The following is a 16,737-nucleotide window of genomic DNA, read 5'->3' as shown; positions in this document are numbered from 1 at the left end:
AATAGCCGGGAGGGACAAAAGAGAGAGACAGACTAAGAACTGAGTGCAAAGGCTTCCCTCCTTGATGCTTCTGGGAACTTCCCAAAGCAACCCAAGTCCTCTCTGAGAGAATACCCCTTATCCCTAGGCCTCAAAGTTCTCTCAGAAAAATAAAGTTCCAGCGAGCATAACCTCACAATCCAAAGCAGGGACTTAGGTAACAAGTCAACGTAAATGAGAGACAGCTTAAAGAAGAAATAGTAAAATCAGCTCCTCAAACAATGAAGATATTCACCAGAGCCATACTATTTTAAAGGTATATATAATTTTTTCAGCAAAATAAAAGAAGGACAAAATGAGGCTAAGAAACAAGAAACTATCAAAAATGACATAACCGGTTTTTTTAATTGGTTAAAATGAACTTCCAGAGCTATGCTATACAAACATTTAAATAGGAATACAATTTATGCATTTAAATGATTAGAAACAGCAGAAGAGTTATGGAAACTACCTATAATTTACCATAAAAGGGCACAGACACAAAAATAACAAAAAGAGAATAAGAGTTATCAGAGGAAAGTAAGTTCTAACATATGACTGGTGACGTTTCAGAGAGTAGAAATACAGAAAATGAAATAAAGGGCAATATTTGAAGAGATTCATGATGAATGAGAATGGTCGTAACTGATAAAAGAAAAAAAAAGCATTCATTTATTCCATATATGTTTTTTATGTGTCCAGTATATAGCTGAGAGTGTTCCAAAATTGGAAATACAGCAAAGAGAAAAACAGTTAAAAATCACTGCGATCGTGAGCTTATACTCTGGTGAAGAGAATACAGAAGATAAACAAAACATAATGAAAATGCACAGCATGTTAAACACTCAAAAGTGCTAAAAATTAAGAGGAGGTAGAGGGTCAGAGACTATCAGGGAAAGCCTTAGATGGGGCTTTTTGAGTAACAGTGTGAAAGGAGTGAGGAACCATGCAGATAGATGGATATAAGAGGAACAACTGCAACATCTGTAAGTATGTCTGTCAATTTCTAGGAAAATCACAGAGGCCAGGCAGCTGTAACAGAAGGAGCAAGCGGGGAGAGTGATAGGAGGTGCAGTCTGATGTAATGGAGGTGGGATGTCCAGATCATATAGAGCCCTATAGGCCCATATAAAAACATGGGTTTTGGGCTTCCCTGGTGGCGCAGTGGTTAAGAACCTGCCTGCCAACGCAGGGGACATGGGTTCGAGCCCTGATCCGGGAAGATCCCGCATGCTGCGGAGCAACTAAGCCCATGCGCCACAACTACTGAGCCTGCGCTCTAGAGCCTGCAAGCCACAACTACTGAAGCCCGCGTGCCTAGAGTCCGTGCTCCGTAACAAGAGAAGCCACCGCAAGAGAAGCCCGCGTACTGCAACGAAGAGTAGCCCCCACTCGCCGCAACTACAGAAAGCCCACGCACAGCAATGAAGACCCAATGCAGCCAAAAATAAATAAATAAAATAAATAAATTTATTTTTTAAATAAATAAATAAATAAAATAAAAACATGGGCTTTGACCCTGAGTGAAACTGGACATGTTTGAGCAGAGGAGTGACATGATCTGACTTATGGTTTAACAGAACCACTCTAGCTATTGCATGGAGACTAGCCTGAAAAGAGACAAAGAAGAGAGGGGAGGAGACCACTTAGGAGGTTTCTATGGTAATTCACTAAAGGGATGAAAATGGCAACAGGGTGGAAGCAGGAGGGATGGTAAGAAGTGCTATGGTCCAGGATATCTAGATGGAATGGATGTGAAAGAAAGACTTTCATGGACAATTCCAAGTTTTTGGCTTGAGCAAAGGAAGGAAGTACCATTACTGTGATGGGAAACACTTTGAAAATATCAGGTTTGGGGAAATATGAGTTCAAATTTGGACTTGAAGTTGGGCTGACATTAGATTTTTTAATTAATTTTATTGGAGCAAAATGATTCATCTATACATATACATATACCCCTCTTTTTTGGATCTCCTTCCCATTTAGGTCACCACAGGGTATTAAGTAGAGTTCCCTATGTTATACAGTATGTTTTCATTAGTTATCTATTTTATACATAGCATCAATACTGTATATGTGCCAATCCCAGTCTCCCAATTCCTCCCACTCCTCCGCCTTTCCCCCTCAGTATCCATACATTTGTTCTCTATAGCTGTGTCTCTATTTCTGCTTTGCAAATAAAATCATCTATACCATTTTTCTAGATTCCACATATATGCATTAATATACAATATTTGTTTTTCTGTTTCTGACTTAGTTCACCCTGTATGACAGTACATCCACGTCCATCCACGTCTCTGCAAATGACACAATTTTGTTCTTTTTTATGGCTAAGTAATATTCCATTGTATATATGTACCACATTTTCTTTATCCATTCCTCTGTTGATGGACACTTAGGTTGCTTCCACGTCCTGGCTATTGTAAATATTGCTGCAGTGAACATTGGGGTGCATGTGTTTTTTGAATTGTCGTTTTCTCTGGGTATATGCCCAGTAGTGGGATTGCTGGGTCATATGGTAGTTCTATTTTTAGTTTTTTAAGGAACCTCCATACTGTTCTCCATAGTGGCTGTATCAATTTACATTCCCACCAACAGTGCAAGAGGGTTCCCTTTTCTCCACACCCTCTCCAGCATTTGTTTGTAGATTTTTTGATGATGGCCATTCTGACTGGTGTGAGGTGATACCTAATTGAAGTTTTCATTTGCATTTCTCTAATAATTAGCGATGTTGAACATCTTTGCATGTGCTTTTTGGCCATATTTATTTCTTCTTTGGAGAAATGACTATTTAGGTCTTCTGCCCATTTTTTGATTGGGTTGTTTGTTTTTTTGATATTGAGCTGCATGAGCTGCTTGTATATTTTGGAGATGAATCCTTTGTCAGTTGCTTCATTTGCAAGTATTTTCTCCCATTCTGAGGGTTGTCTTTTCGTCTTGTTTATGGTTTCCTTTGCTGTGCAAAAGCTTTTAAGTTTAACTGGGTCCCATTTTTTATTTTTGGTTTTGTTTTCATTACACTAGGAGGTGGGTCAAAAAAGATCTTGCTGCGATTTATGTCAAAGAATGTTCTGCCTATGTTTTCTTCTAACATTTTTATAGTGTCTGGCCTTCCATTTAGGTCTTTAATCCATTTTGAGTTTATTTTTGTGTATGGGTTAGGGGGGAGTTCTAATTTCATTCTTTTACATGTAGCTGTCCAGTTTTCACAGCACCACTTATGAAGAGTCTGTTTTTCTCCATTGTATATTTTTGTCTCCTTTGTCATAGATTAGGTGACCATAGGTGTGTGAGTTTGTTTCTGTGCTTTCTATACTGTTCCATTGATCTATATTTCTGTTTTTGTGCCAGTACCATACTGTCTTGATTACTGTAGCTTTGTAGTATAGTATGAAGCCAGGGAGACTGATTTCTCCAGCTCCGTTTTTCTTTCTCAAGATTGCTTTGGCTATTTGTGGTCTTTTGTGTTTCCATACAAACTGTAAAATTTTGTTCTATTTCTGTGAAAAATGCCATTTGTAATTTGATAGGGGTTGCATTGAATCTGTAGATTGCTTTGGGTAGTACAGTCATTTTCACAATATTGATTCTTCCAATCCAAGAACATGGTATATCTCTCTATCTGTTTGTGTCATCTTTGATTTCTTTACTCAGTGTCTTATAGTTTTCTGAGTACAGGTCTTTTGCCTCCTTAGGTATGTTTATTCCTAGGTATTTTGTTGTTGTTGTTGCAATGGTAAATGGGATTGTTTCCTTAATTTCTCTTTCTGATCTTTCATTGTTAGTGTATAGGAATGCAAGAGATTTCTGTGTGTTAAATCTGTATCCTGCGACTTTATTAAATTGATTGATTAGCTCTGGTAGTTTTCTGGTGGCATCTTTAGGATTTTCTATGAATAGTATCATGTCATCTGCAAACAGTGACAGTTTTACTTTTTCTTTTCCAATTTGGATTCCTTTTATTTCTTTTTCTTCTCTGATTGCCATGGCTAGGACTTCCAAAACTATGTTGAATAAAAATGGTGAGACTGGACACCGTTGTCTTGTTCCTGAACTTAGTGGAAATGCTTTCAGTTTTCACCACTGAGAATAATGTTTGTTGTGGGTTTGTCATATATGGGCTTTATTATATTGAGGTAGGTTCCCTCTATGCCCACTTTCTGGAGAGTTTTTTTTATCATAAATGGGTGCTGAATTTTGTCAAAAGCATATTCTGCATCTATTGAGATGATCATATGGTTTTTTTTTCTTCAGTTTGTTAATATGGCATATTACATTGATCGATTTGTATATATTGAAGAATCCTTGTACCCCTGGGATAAATCCCACTTGATCATGGTGTATGATCCTTTTATTGCGTTGTTGGATTTGGTTTGCTAGTACCTTGTTGAGGATTTTTGCATCTATGTTCATCAGTGATATTGGCCTGTAATTTTCTTTTTCTGTGATACCTTTGTGTGGTTTTGGTATCAGGGTGATGGTGCCCTCATAGAATGAGTTTGGGAGTGTTCCTCCCTCAAATTTTTGGAATAGTTTGAAAAGGATAGGTGTTAGCGCCTCTCTAAACATTTGATAGAATACGCCTGCGAAGCCATCTGGTCCTGGACTTTTGTTTGTTGGAAGATTTTTAATCACAGTTTCGATTTCATTCCTTGTGATTGGTCTGTTCATATTTTCTATTTCTTCCTGGTTCAGTCTTGGAAGGTTGTACTTTTCTAAGAATTTGTCCGTTTCTTCCAGGTTGTCCATTCTATTGGCATAAAGTAGCTTGAGTAGTCTTTTATGATCCTTTGTATTTCTGCAGCATCAGTTGTAACTGCTCCTTTTTCATTTCTAATTTTATTGATTTGTGTCCTCTCCCTTTTTTTCTTGATGAGTCTGGCTAAAGGTTTAACAATTTGTTTATCTTCTCAAGGTACCAGCTTTTAGTTTTATTGTTCTTTACTATTGTTTTCTTTGTTTCTATTTCATTTATTTCTGCTCTGATCTTTATGATTTCTTTCCTTCTACTAACTTTGGGTTTTGTTTGTTCTTCTTTCTCTACTTGCTTTAGGTGTAAGGTTAAGTTGTTTATTTGAGATTTTTCTTGTTTCTTGAGGTAGGATTGTATTGCTATAAACTTCCCTCTTAGAACTGCTTTTGCTGCATCCCATAGGTTTTGGATCATCGTGTTTTCATTGTCATTTGTCTCTAGGTATTTTTTGATTTCCGCTTTGATTTCTTCAGTGATCTCTTGGTTATCTAGTAGCATATTGTTTAGCCTATATGCGTTTGTATTTTTTACATTTTTTTCCTATAATTGATTTCTAATCTCACAGCGTTGTGGTCAGAAAACATGCTTGATACAATTGTAATTTTCTAAAATTTACCAAGGCTTGATTTGTGACCCAACATATGATCTATCCTGGAGAATGTTCCGTGTGCAGCTGAGAAGAAAGTGTATTCTCCTGCTTTCAGATGGAATGTCCTGTAAATATCAATTAAAGTCAATTTGGTCTGTTTTGTCATTTAAAGCTTGTGTTTCCTTATTTATTTTCTGTCTGGATGATCTGTCCATTGGGGTAAGTAGGGTGTTAACGTCCTCCACTATTATTTTGTTACTGTCAATTTCCCCTTTTATGGCTGTTAGCATTTGGCTTATGTATTGAGGTGTTCCTATGTTGGGTGCATAAATATTTACATTTATTATATCTTCTTCCTGAATTGACCCTTGATCATTATATAGTGTCCTTCCTTGTCTCTTGTAATAGTCTTTATTTTAAAGTCTATCTTGTCTGATATGAGTACTGCTACTCCAGCTTTCTTTTGATTCACATTTGCATGGAATGCCTTTTTCCATACCCTTTCAGTCTGTATGTGTTCCTAGGTCTGTAGTGGGTCTCTTTAGACAGCATGTATGCGGGTCTTGTTTTTGTATCCATTCAGCTAGTCTGTGTTTTTTTGTTGGAGCATTTAATCTATTTACATTTAAGGTAATTATCGATATGTATGTTCCTATTACCATTTTCTTAACTGTTTTGGGTTTGTTCTTTTAGGTCTTTTTCTTCTCTTGTGCTTCCCGCCTAGAGAAGTTCCTTTAGCCTTTGTTGTAAAGCTTGTTTGGTGGTGAATTCTCTTAGCTCTTGCTTGTCTTTAAAGCTTTTGATTTCTCCGTCGAATCTGAATGAGATCCTTGCTGGGTAGAGTAATCTTGGTTGTAGGTTTTTCTCTTTCATCACTTTAAATATGTCCTGCCACTCCCTTCTGGCCTGAAGTTTCTGCTGAAAAATCAGTTCATAACCTCAGAGGTATTCCCTTGTAGGTTATTTGTTGATTTTCCCTTGCTGCTTTTAATATTTTTTCTTTGTATTTAATTTTTGTTAGTTTGATTAGTATGTGTCTCGCCACGTTTCTCCTTGGGTTTATCCTGTATGGGATGCTCTGTGCTTCCTGGACTTGATTGACTGTTTCCTTTCCCATATTAGGGAAGTTTTCAACTATAATCTCTTCAAATATTTTCTCTGGCCCTTTCCCTTTTCTTCTGGGACCCCTATAATTTGAATGCTGGTGTGTTTAATGTTGTCCCAGAGGTCTCTGAGCCTGTCCTCATTTCTTTTCATTCTTTTTTCTTTATTCTGCTCTGTGGCAGTTATTTCCACCATTCTATCTTCCGGCTCACTTATCTGTTCTTCTGCCTCAATTGTTCTGCTATCGATTCCTTCCAGTGTATTTTTCATTTCAGTTATTGTGTTGTTCATCACGGATTGTTTGTTCTTTAGTTCTTCTAGGTCCTTGTTAAACATTTCTTATACCTTCTGGATCCATGCCTCCATTCTATTTCCAAGATCATGGATCATCTCTACTATCATTACTCTGCTTTCTTTTTCATGTAGATTTCCTATTTCCTCTTCATTTATTTGGTCTTGTCTGATTTTACCTCGGTCCTTCATCTGCAACATATTTCTCTGTCGTCTCATTTTGTCTAACCTACTGTGTTTATGGTCTCCTTTCCACAGGCTGCAGGGTTGTTGCTCCTCTTGCTTCTGTTGTCTGCCCCCTCGTGAGTGAGGTTGGTCCAGGGGTTTGTGTAGGCTCACTGGTGGGAGGGACTTGTGCCTGCACTCTGGAGGGTAGAGCTGAGCCTTTTCCCTCTGAAGGGCAGGGCTGCATTAGGTGGTGTGTTTTGGGGTGTCTGTGAGCTTAGTATGACTTTAGGCAGCCTGTCTGCTGATGGGTGGGGCTGTTTTCCTGTCTTGCTGGTTGTTTGGCATGAGGTGTCCAGCACTGGAGTGCATGTTCTAGGATATGGTTGGGTCAATGCATCCAGGCTGGGTGGGGGTGATGCTGGGGAAAGGGAGGCCCCAGGATCTGGATCTAAGAAACTGGATGAGGCTTTCCCAAGATTGCCAGGGCCATGAGCCAGGAATCATCATGGAGAGAAGCCAAGGACATTGCTAGGGATCTTGTTAAAAGGCAGGTCATGATTCAGGAGGTCTGGAATGGGGCCTGAGATTCTGCATTCCTGACAAGCCCCCAAATGCTGCTTATGCTGCTTAATTTGCTCTTCAGTTTCTAAAAATCCATGTTTTTTTCCTCCGATTTACTGAACATTTAAACATTTACATCTGAAGCAAGGTCCTGGGGTGATGTCCTACCTACCATGTGCAGCCCACAGCAGGCAGGACATGGTGACCTATTAGATTGACTTATATAAAATCGATAATATTCAACCATTCTGACCTACAAAAATGAAAACTGTATATGGTTCAACTTAACAGATATCCAGGAGAAAATGCTGACAATGTAGTTGGATGTTCTTGGGAAAGCTACAGGAGGGAGACTCATATCTGGGAGTCACCAACATACAGATGGCACTTAAAAGAAGACAGAAGGTTGATGGGAAAACATAAGGTCAACAACAAGGTCCTGGGATAGTTCAACCTTCAGAAGAAAGAGCAAACAGATAAAGAAATTGAGAAAGAGAAGCAATAGATGGGGAGAGTGTGAGATCTTGCATGCCACAGGGGAAAATGTTTAAAGAGAGAGAGAGAGAGATTGGCTGTGTCATATGATGTCCATGAGGACTGAGAATTAACCCCTGGATTTCATAATGTGGGGGTCACTGGTGACCTTAATGAGAGTGCTTATAGATGACTGGCATGGACACAAGACTGATTGGAGTGGGTGCAAGAGAGAGTGGAAGGAGGGAAATTAGAGAATGCAGGTATAGTTGACTAATAAAACAGTTTTGGTGTATAAGGAAGGAGAAAACTGATGTAGAAACTGGAGGAGAAATTCATGTCAGGAGAGTTTTTGTTTTAAGATGAAAGAGTTTACCTCTCAATTATGTACTGAAGTTTTTTTGGCCGTGTTGCACAGCATGTGGGATCTTAGTTCCTGAACCAGGGATTGAACCTCCGTCTCCTGCTGTGGAAGCAAGGGGTCTTAACCACTGGACCACCAGGGAAGTCCCTGTATTGAAGATATTGATTCAGTAGAGGTAGCTAAAATGTGATGATGATGGACAGAGATGGGAAAATTGCTAGTGTGATGTTCTTGAAGAGGCAAAATGAGATGAGATCATTTGCACCAATGCAGGGAGTGTGGCCTTTGCTAGGAGCAAGATATTTCATCTATGGGAACAGGAGAAAAAGCAGAATATATAGTCTCAGTGGAGCCTGGTGAGATGTGACTTGGGGAATTTTGGAAAATATTTTCTGATTGCTTCATTCATACAGTGAAAAATAAGCAAGGTGACCATCTAGGAGAGAAAATAAGGGATAAGGTATTGGAGGTTTGCAGAGAGAGAGAAAGCATGCACTGTTCATTCTAAAAGAGTGAGCGAATCGGGTACAGCAACATAGTGAAGTCAATGGGCAGCAGCAGGAGCCCATGTGAGTATGTGACCATGAATATAAATTGAGACCAGTCATGGGGTTTAAGTGTTCTTCCAACCCCCTCAGCTTGGAAAGTGCAGGCACAGAGTAGCAGATATATTGATCAGCAAAGCAGGAGACAGGAAAAAGAAATGAAGATATAAAATGGCTAAGACTGATGTCAAAGAGAGTACTGCCTATATTTTCTCTAGGAGTTCTACGGTTTCAAGTCTTACACTGAAGTCTTTAATGCATTTTGAGATGACTTTTGTGTGTGGTGTGAGATAGTGGTCTAGTTTCTTTTTTTTTTTTTTTTTTTTTTTTTTTTTTGCATGTGGCTGCCCAGTTTTCCCAACACCATTTTTTAATATAAATTTATTTATTTATTTATTTATTTTTGGCTGTGTTGGGTCTTCGTTGTGGTGCATGGGCTTCTCATTGCAGTGGCTTCTCTTGTTGTGAAGCACAGGCTCTAGGCACACGGGCTTCAGTAGTTGTGGCACATGGGCTCACAAGTTGTGGCTCGCGGGCTCTAGAGCACAGGCTCAGTAGTTGTGGTGCACGGGCTTAGTTGCTCCGTGGCATGTGGGATCTTGCCAGACCAGGAATCGAACCCGTGTCCCCCTGCATTGGCAGGTGGATTTTTAACCACTGCACCACCAGGGAAGTGCTCCCATCACCATTTATTGAAGAGACTGTCCTTTTCCATTGTACACTCTTTGCTTCCTTGCCACGAATTAATTATCCATATATGTATGGGTTTATTCCCAGGTTCCCAATTATGTTCCATTGACCTATGTATCTGCTTTTCTGCAAATATAATGCTGTTTTGATTATTGTGGCTTTATAATATAGTTTTAAATCAGAGAGTGTGATACCTCCAACTTTGTTCTTTTTATCAGGATTGCTTTGACTGTTCAGGGTCTCTTATGGTTTCATGTGAATCTAAGAAATTTTTATTCTATTTTTGCAAAAAATATCCTTGGGACTTTGATAGAGATTGCATTGAATCTGAAGATTGCTTTAGGTAATATAGACATTTGAACAATGTTATTTCTTCCAATCCATGAGCGCAGAATACTTTTCCACTTATTTGTCTCCTCAGGCAAGGGAAACACAAGCAAAAGTAAACAAACAGGACTACATCAAACTAAGAAGTTTCTGCACAGTAAAGGAAACCAGCAACAAAATGAAAAGGGAACCTACCTAATGGAAGAAGATACTTGCAAATCATATATCCAATAAGGGGTTAACATCCAAAACATAGAAAGAACTCACAACAACAAAAAAAAGAAAACAACCCCAAAATGGGTATAGGACATTTTCCAAAAAAGACATAGATGGCCAACAGACACATGAAAAGATGTTCAACATCACAAATTATTAGAGAAATGCAAATCAAAACCACAATGACTTAAAGTCTATTTCTCTTAAAGTCTATGTCTGATATAAGTATTGCTCCCCAGCTTTCTTTTTATTTCCATTTGCATGGAGTATCTTTTTCCATCTCCTCACTTTCAGTCTATATGTGTCTTTAGATCTGAAGTGAGTCTCTTGTAGGCAGTATATATATGGGTCTTGTTTTTGTATCAATTCAGCCACTCTGTCTTATTTTTTTCCAAAACAAACAACTTTTTATTGAAGTATAGTTGATTTACAATGTTGTATTAGTTTCAGGTGTACAGCAAAGTGATCTATATATGTATATATTCTTTTTCAGATTCTTTTCCACTATAAGTTATTATATACAAGATATTGAATATAGTTCCCTGTGCCATACAGTAGGTCCTTATTTATCTATCACCCTATGTCTTTTGATTGGAGCATTTAGTCCATTTTCTTTTAAAATAATTATTGATGTGTATGATCTTATTGCCATTTTATTAATTGTTTTGGGGTTGTTTTGTAGTGCTTTTTTCTTCCTTTCTTCTTCTTTCATTCTTTTGTCTTGTGATTTGATGACTATGTTTAATGTCATGTTCAAATTCTTTCCTCTTTTTTCTGTGTGCATCTATTATAGATTTTTTTGTTTGTGGATATCATGAAGTTTATATACAGCAATATATTGTTATATGTGATTGTTTTAAGTTGCTGATCTCAAATTTCAAATGCATTTTAACAACCCTACAACTGTACTCTCCTCCCCTTATGATTACTGTTTTTGACATCATATTTTACATCTAATTATTCTGTGTATCCCCAAACTGCTTATTGTAGATATAGATGATATTACTACTTTTAGCTTTTAACCTTCCTACTAGCTTTGTACATGGTTGATTTTCTATCTTTACTGTATATTTTTTTAACCTGTCTCCTAAGGCAAAGGAAACAAAAGTCAAAATAAACAAATGGGACCTAATTAAACCTAAAAGTTTTCACACAGCAAAGGAAACCATCAACAAAATGAAAAGACAACCTACTGAATGGCGGAAAATATTTGGAAATGAGATGACCAATAAGGAGTTAATATCCAAAATATATAAACAGCTCATACAACTCAATATCAAAAAGCAAACAACTTGGGCTTCCCTGGTGGTGCAGTGGTTGAGAGTCTGCCTGCTAATGCAGGGGACACGGGTTCCAGCCCTGGTCTGGGAAGATCCCACATGCCGCGGAGCAACTAGGCCTGTGAGCCACAACTACTGAGCCTGCGCGACTGGAGCCTGTGCTCCGCAACAAGAGAGGCCACGATAATGAGAGGCCTGCGCACCGCGATGAAGAGTGGCCCCCGCTTGCCACAACTAGAGAAAGCCCTCCCACAGAAACGAAGACCCAACACAGCCATAAATAAATAAATAAATAAATAAATAGAATACCATGGCCAAAAATTAGTAAAATTAAAAAAAACAAAAAGCAAACAACTTGATTAAAAAATGGGCAGAAGAGGTGAACAGACATTTTTCCAAAGAAGACATAACAGTTGGCCAACAGGCACATGAAAAGATGCTCAACACCACTAAACATCAGAGAAATACAAATGAAACCACCATGAGATACCACCTCACACCTGTAAGAACACCTAACATCAAAACGACCACAAATAACAAATGTTGGCTAGGTTGTGACATAAACGGAACCCCCATACACTGTTGGTGGGAATGTGAACTGGTGCAGCCACTGTGGAAAACAGTGTGGAGGTTCCTCAAAAAACTAAATAGAATTACCATATGATACAGCAATTCCAATCCTGGGTATATATCCAAAGAAAACAAAAACACTATTTTGAAAAGATACATGCACCTGAGTGTTCATGGCAGCATTATTTATGACAGCCAAAATATGGAAACAACCTAAGTGCCCATCAACAGATGAACAGCTAAAGAAGATGTGATGTGATATATATATGCATGCGTGTGTCTGTGTGTATGTATATACTCAGCCATAAAAAAAAAGAGTGAAATTTTGTCATTTACAACAACATGGATAGACTTGTAGGGTATTATGCATAGTGAAATAAGTCAGCCAGAGAAAGACAAATACTGTTATGTTATCACTTAAACATGGAATCCAGAAAATAAAACAAACTAGTGAATATAACAAAAAAGAAACAGATTCACAGATATAGAGAACAAACTAGTGGTTACAAGTGGGAAGAGGCAAGATAGGGGTAAGAGATTAAGAGGTATAAACTACTATGTATAAAGTAATTAAGCTACAAGGATATATGGTACAACACAGGGAATACAGCCAATATTTATTTTTTGGCCGTACCCCGCAGCACACAGGGATCTTAGTTCCCTGAACAGGGATTGAACCCGGGCCCCCTGCAGTGGAAGCATGGAGTCTTAACCACTGGACCGCCAGGCAAGGACCTATAGCCAATGCTTTATAATAACTATAAATGGAGTATAATCTTTAGGAATTGTTCATCATTATGTTGTACACCTGAAACAATACTGTAACTCCATTATACCTCAATTTTTTAAAAAACTAAAAAAAAAAAGACAATGAGATATCACTTCATACCTGTTAGAATTGCTTTTATCAAAAGGCAAGAAATTAAAAGTGTTGGCGAGTACATGGAGAAAAGTGAGCCCTCATGCAGTGTCGGTGGGAATGTAAACTGGCACAGCCACTGTGGAGAACAGTGTGAAGATTCCTTAGAAATTCAGGAATAGAACTACCATACGATCCAGCTATCCCACTTCTGAGTATTTATCCAAAGTATATGAAAACACTAACTTGAAAAGACTTATGCACCCCCATGTTCATTGCAGCATTATTTACAATAGTCAAGATATAGCAACAACCGAAGTGCCCATCAACCAATAAATGAATAAATAAGATGTGACACATAATATATACAATATAGATACAGCCATAGAAAAAAATAAAATCTTGCCATTTGCGACAGCATGGGTGGACACTGAGAGTATTATGCTAAGTGAAATAAGTCAGCTAGAGAAAGCCAAATACCATATGATTTCACATAGATATGGAATATAAGAAAAAAAAACATACAAAGTAAATGAACAAACCACACCAAACAAAAACAAACATGTAGATACAGAGAACAGAGTAGTGGCTACCAGAGGGGAAAGGATGAAATGGATAGAGGATCAACTCTGTGGTGACTATACAAACTAAATCTTTGTTGGTGAGCATGCTGTAGTGTGTACAGAAGTAGAAATATAATGTTGTCCACATGAAACTTATATAACGTTATAAACAAATGTTACCTCAATAAAAAATAATTTTTAAAAAAGATATAAATATAGCAATGATTAAAATGACTATCCGTGGAATTTAAGTTCCAGTTATGGAGGGAAGTGAAGAACTGATAGTTTCAGTTTCACTGAAAAGATGAATTTTTCCAGAAGGACATAAGGATTGATGGAGTTTGGATATTTAAAGGGCTAAGCTATAAAGTTAGGAGGTAGTCACTACTCTGCAAATAAATGTTTTAAATTGTGATTATAGAGGGCTCACAATTTGGAGAAATTGTTACTGAGCCACGTTCATTTGCCTCACACACAGAAAGCCAAACTCTGAGATAGAGAGGTTTGCAGCAGAGAAAGGGTTTATTCACAAGGCAGTCAAGCAAGGAGAAACGAGAACAAATCTCAAATCCATCTCCCCAAAGGCCAGGGGCTAGGGATATTTACTGGGTAAAGAATTAGGGTGGCCTGAGGTGCAGGGAGCATGGGGAAAGGTGACTGGAAATAAGAAAAAGATGAGGTCGGGACTTCCCTGGTGGCACAGTGATTAAGAATCCGCCTGCCAATGCAGGGGACACGGGTTTGATCCCTGGTCCAGGAAGATCCCACATGCCTCGGAGCAACTAAACCCATGAGCCACAAGTACTGAGCCTGCACTCTAGAGCCTGCGTGCCACAACTACTGAGCCCGTGTGCCACAAATGCTGAAGCCCGTGCACCTAGTGTCCGTGTTCCACAACAAGAGAAGCCACCGCAATGAGAGGCCTGCACACTGCAATGAAGAGTAGCCACCGCTCACTGTAAATAGAGAAAGCCCGCATGCAGCAATGAAGACCCAACGCAGCCAAAAATAAATAAATTAATTAATTTTTTAAAAAAAAGATGAGGTATCATTATTCTTGGCAGGTGCAACTAAGCTACATGCTTCTTCAGAGGATGCATGTTCAGAAAATGGCGGCATTAGCATATTCTTAGGGTGGAGGTTTTGGCCCTCTGACATCAAATGGCCACCAATCAGACGCTCTCGCATGCCCGAGGGGAGAGTCGGTTGTCCCAACCAGTCTTAACCAGCTGAAGTTCAAACTGGACAACTGACTCCAAGTTCCAAAAAAACAACTTGGGCAAACATCTTAAGACTCTTCCATCAGAAGTACTTATCTATAGGGGTCGTGAAGAGGCCTTGTAACTTATTGTTTAGGCTACATGATGCTTGGAAGATATGCAAGTTTTTGTAAAAACAGTTAAAGTGAGCTTGACCAGTGAAGGCAGTTTACAGTTTACTATTTACTAATTAAGTTATAGTCTAATGGATCTAACTGATGACTACCATATAAATATCATAATGACAAGGTCAAGAGTATGAGTCAATGAGGTAGGAGGGAGGACAAAATTACTGAAGAGGAAGAGAACTAAGAAGCCAAGATGTGGGGGGAGGAGGGATCCATGACAATATTAAACTCACCACAAATTATAGCAGATGTGGAATGAGTGAGAATTACAGTGAATCAAGTGCTAAAGTCTTCAAATACTGTGATAGAGACATTTGCTACACATACACTTGATAAGTGACTGGTAGTAGTATGACTGAACCCCAATTTCTTTAAACAATATTTTGTTTATTTACAGAATGTGGTAATACTATGAAGGCCATAGAGGGAGGGATGAGATAGAGAGTAAGTGAAGAAACCATTCCAAACAAAATGGTCAGAAATGCCCTTTTCAAGAAAGTGCTCTCGGAGTTGGTCTTTGAAGAAGAAGGAACCAGCACTGCAGAAAGTTGGAGGAAAAGTTGAAACCTAATTTTTTTAAAGTAAAAAAAAAAAAAGATGGGACTATTTCAAAGAATTAAATATAATATTGGCTAATAAGCATATGAAAAAAATGATCCACCCTGACTGGCAATCAGAAATGCAAAATGAAAACACAATGATACAGCATCTTATTACACCAGGTTGGAAAACAGTTAAGAGTCTATCAATAAGAAATGTTTACAAGGATGTAATGAAATGGAAACATACTCTGCTCACAGGAGTGTAAACTGTGAAAAATATTTTGGAAAAAAAAAAGAGGAAGGCGTTACCTATTAACATTTTTTTAAATTTTATTGTTTTTTATTATTTATTTATTTATTTATTTATTTATTTATTTTTGGCTGCGTCTGGTCTTCGGTGCTGCATGCAGGCTTTCTCTAGTTGCGGCCAGCAGGGGCTACTCTTGGTTGCAGTGCATGGGCTTCTCATTGCAGTGGCTTCTCTTGTTGCAGAGCATAGGCTCTAGGCACACGGGCTTCATTAGTTGTGGCGCACGGGTTTAGCTGCTCTGCAGCATGTGGGATCTTCCCAGACCAGGGATCAAACCTGTGTCCCCTGCATTGGCAGGCAGATTCTTAACCACTGCGTCACCAGGGAAGTCCCTACCTATTAACTTGAAAAGGCACACATAGGACCAATTAGTAATTCACTCTTAGGTGTATGCAATAAATGTATGAGTTAAGAGTTCATGATTTAAAACCAGATAAGTCTGCATTGGATGCCTATATCTAACACAAACTCAGTACATATTTAATTTTTGAAACCTCACTTGACCACTCTGAGCTTCAGGTGCTGTGAAAAGTAAAAAAGATCATTTTTTTTTCAAAGAGGGCAGGAAGAAACTTTTGCAGGTCATAGATACTTTTACGGTTTTGATTGTGGTGATAGTTTCATGAGTGTATACTTTCTGCAAACTCAAGTTGTTTATATTAAATGTGTACAGCTTTTTGTACGTCAATCATACCTCAACAAAGTGTTGGGCTATCTTTTAAGAAAAAGATCATTTTTTGGACTTCCCTGGTGGCGCAGTGGTAAGAATCTGCCTGCCAATGCAGGGGACACGGGTTCGAGCCCTGGTCCGGGAAGATCCCACATGCCGTAAAGCAACTAAGCCCATGTGCCGCAACTACTGAGCCTGCACTCTAGAGCCCAAGAGCCACGACTACCGAGCCTGCGTGCCACAACTACAGAAGTCCGTGTGCCTAGAGCCCGTGCTCCGCAACAAAGAGAAGCCACCGCAACGAGAAGCCTGTGCACCGCAACGAAGAGTAGCCCCCACTCGCCGCAACTAGAGAAAGCCCACACGCAGCAACGAAGACCCAACGCAACCAAAAATAAATAAAAATAAAAATAATTTTTTTAAAAAGATCATTTTTTAAACCTCAGTAGAATGGTT

The sequence above is a fragment of the Balaenoptera musculus genome, chromosome 4 (assembly GCF_009873245.2).
Source record: "Balaenoptera musculus isolate JJ_BM4_2016_0621 chromosome 4, mBalMus1.pri.v3, whole genome shotgun sequence".
Classification (NCBI taxonomy): domain Eukaryota; kingdom Metazoa; phylum Chordata; class Mammalia; order Artiodactyla; family Balaenopteridae; genus Balaenoptera; species Balaenoptera musculus.
This window is presented reverse-complemented; position numbering follows the sequence as displayed.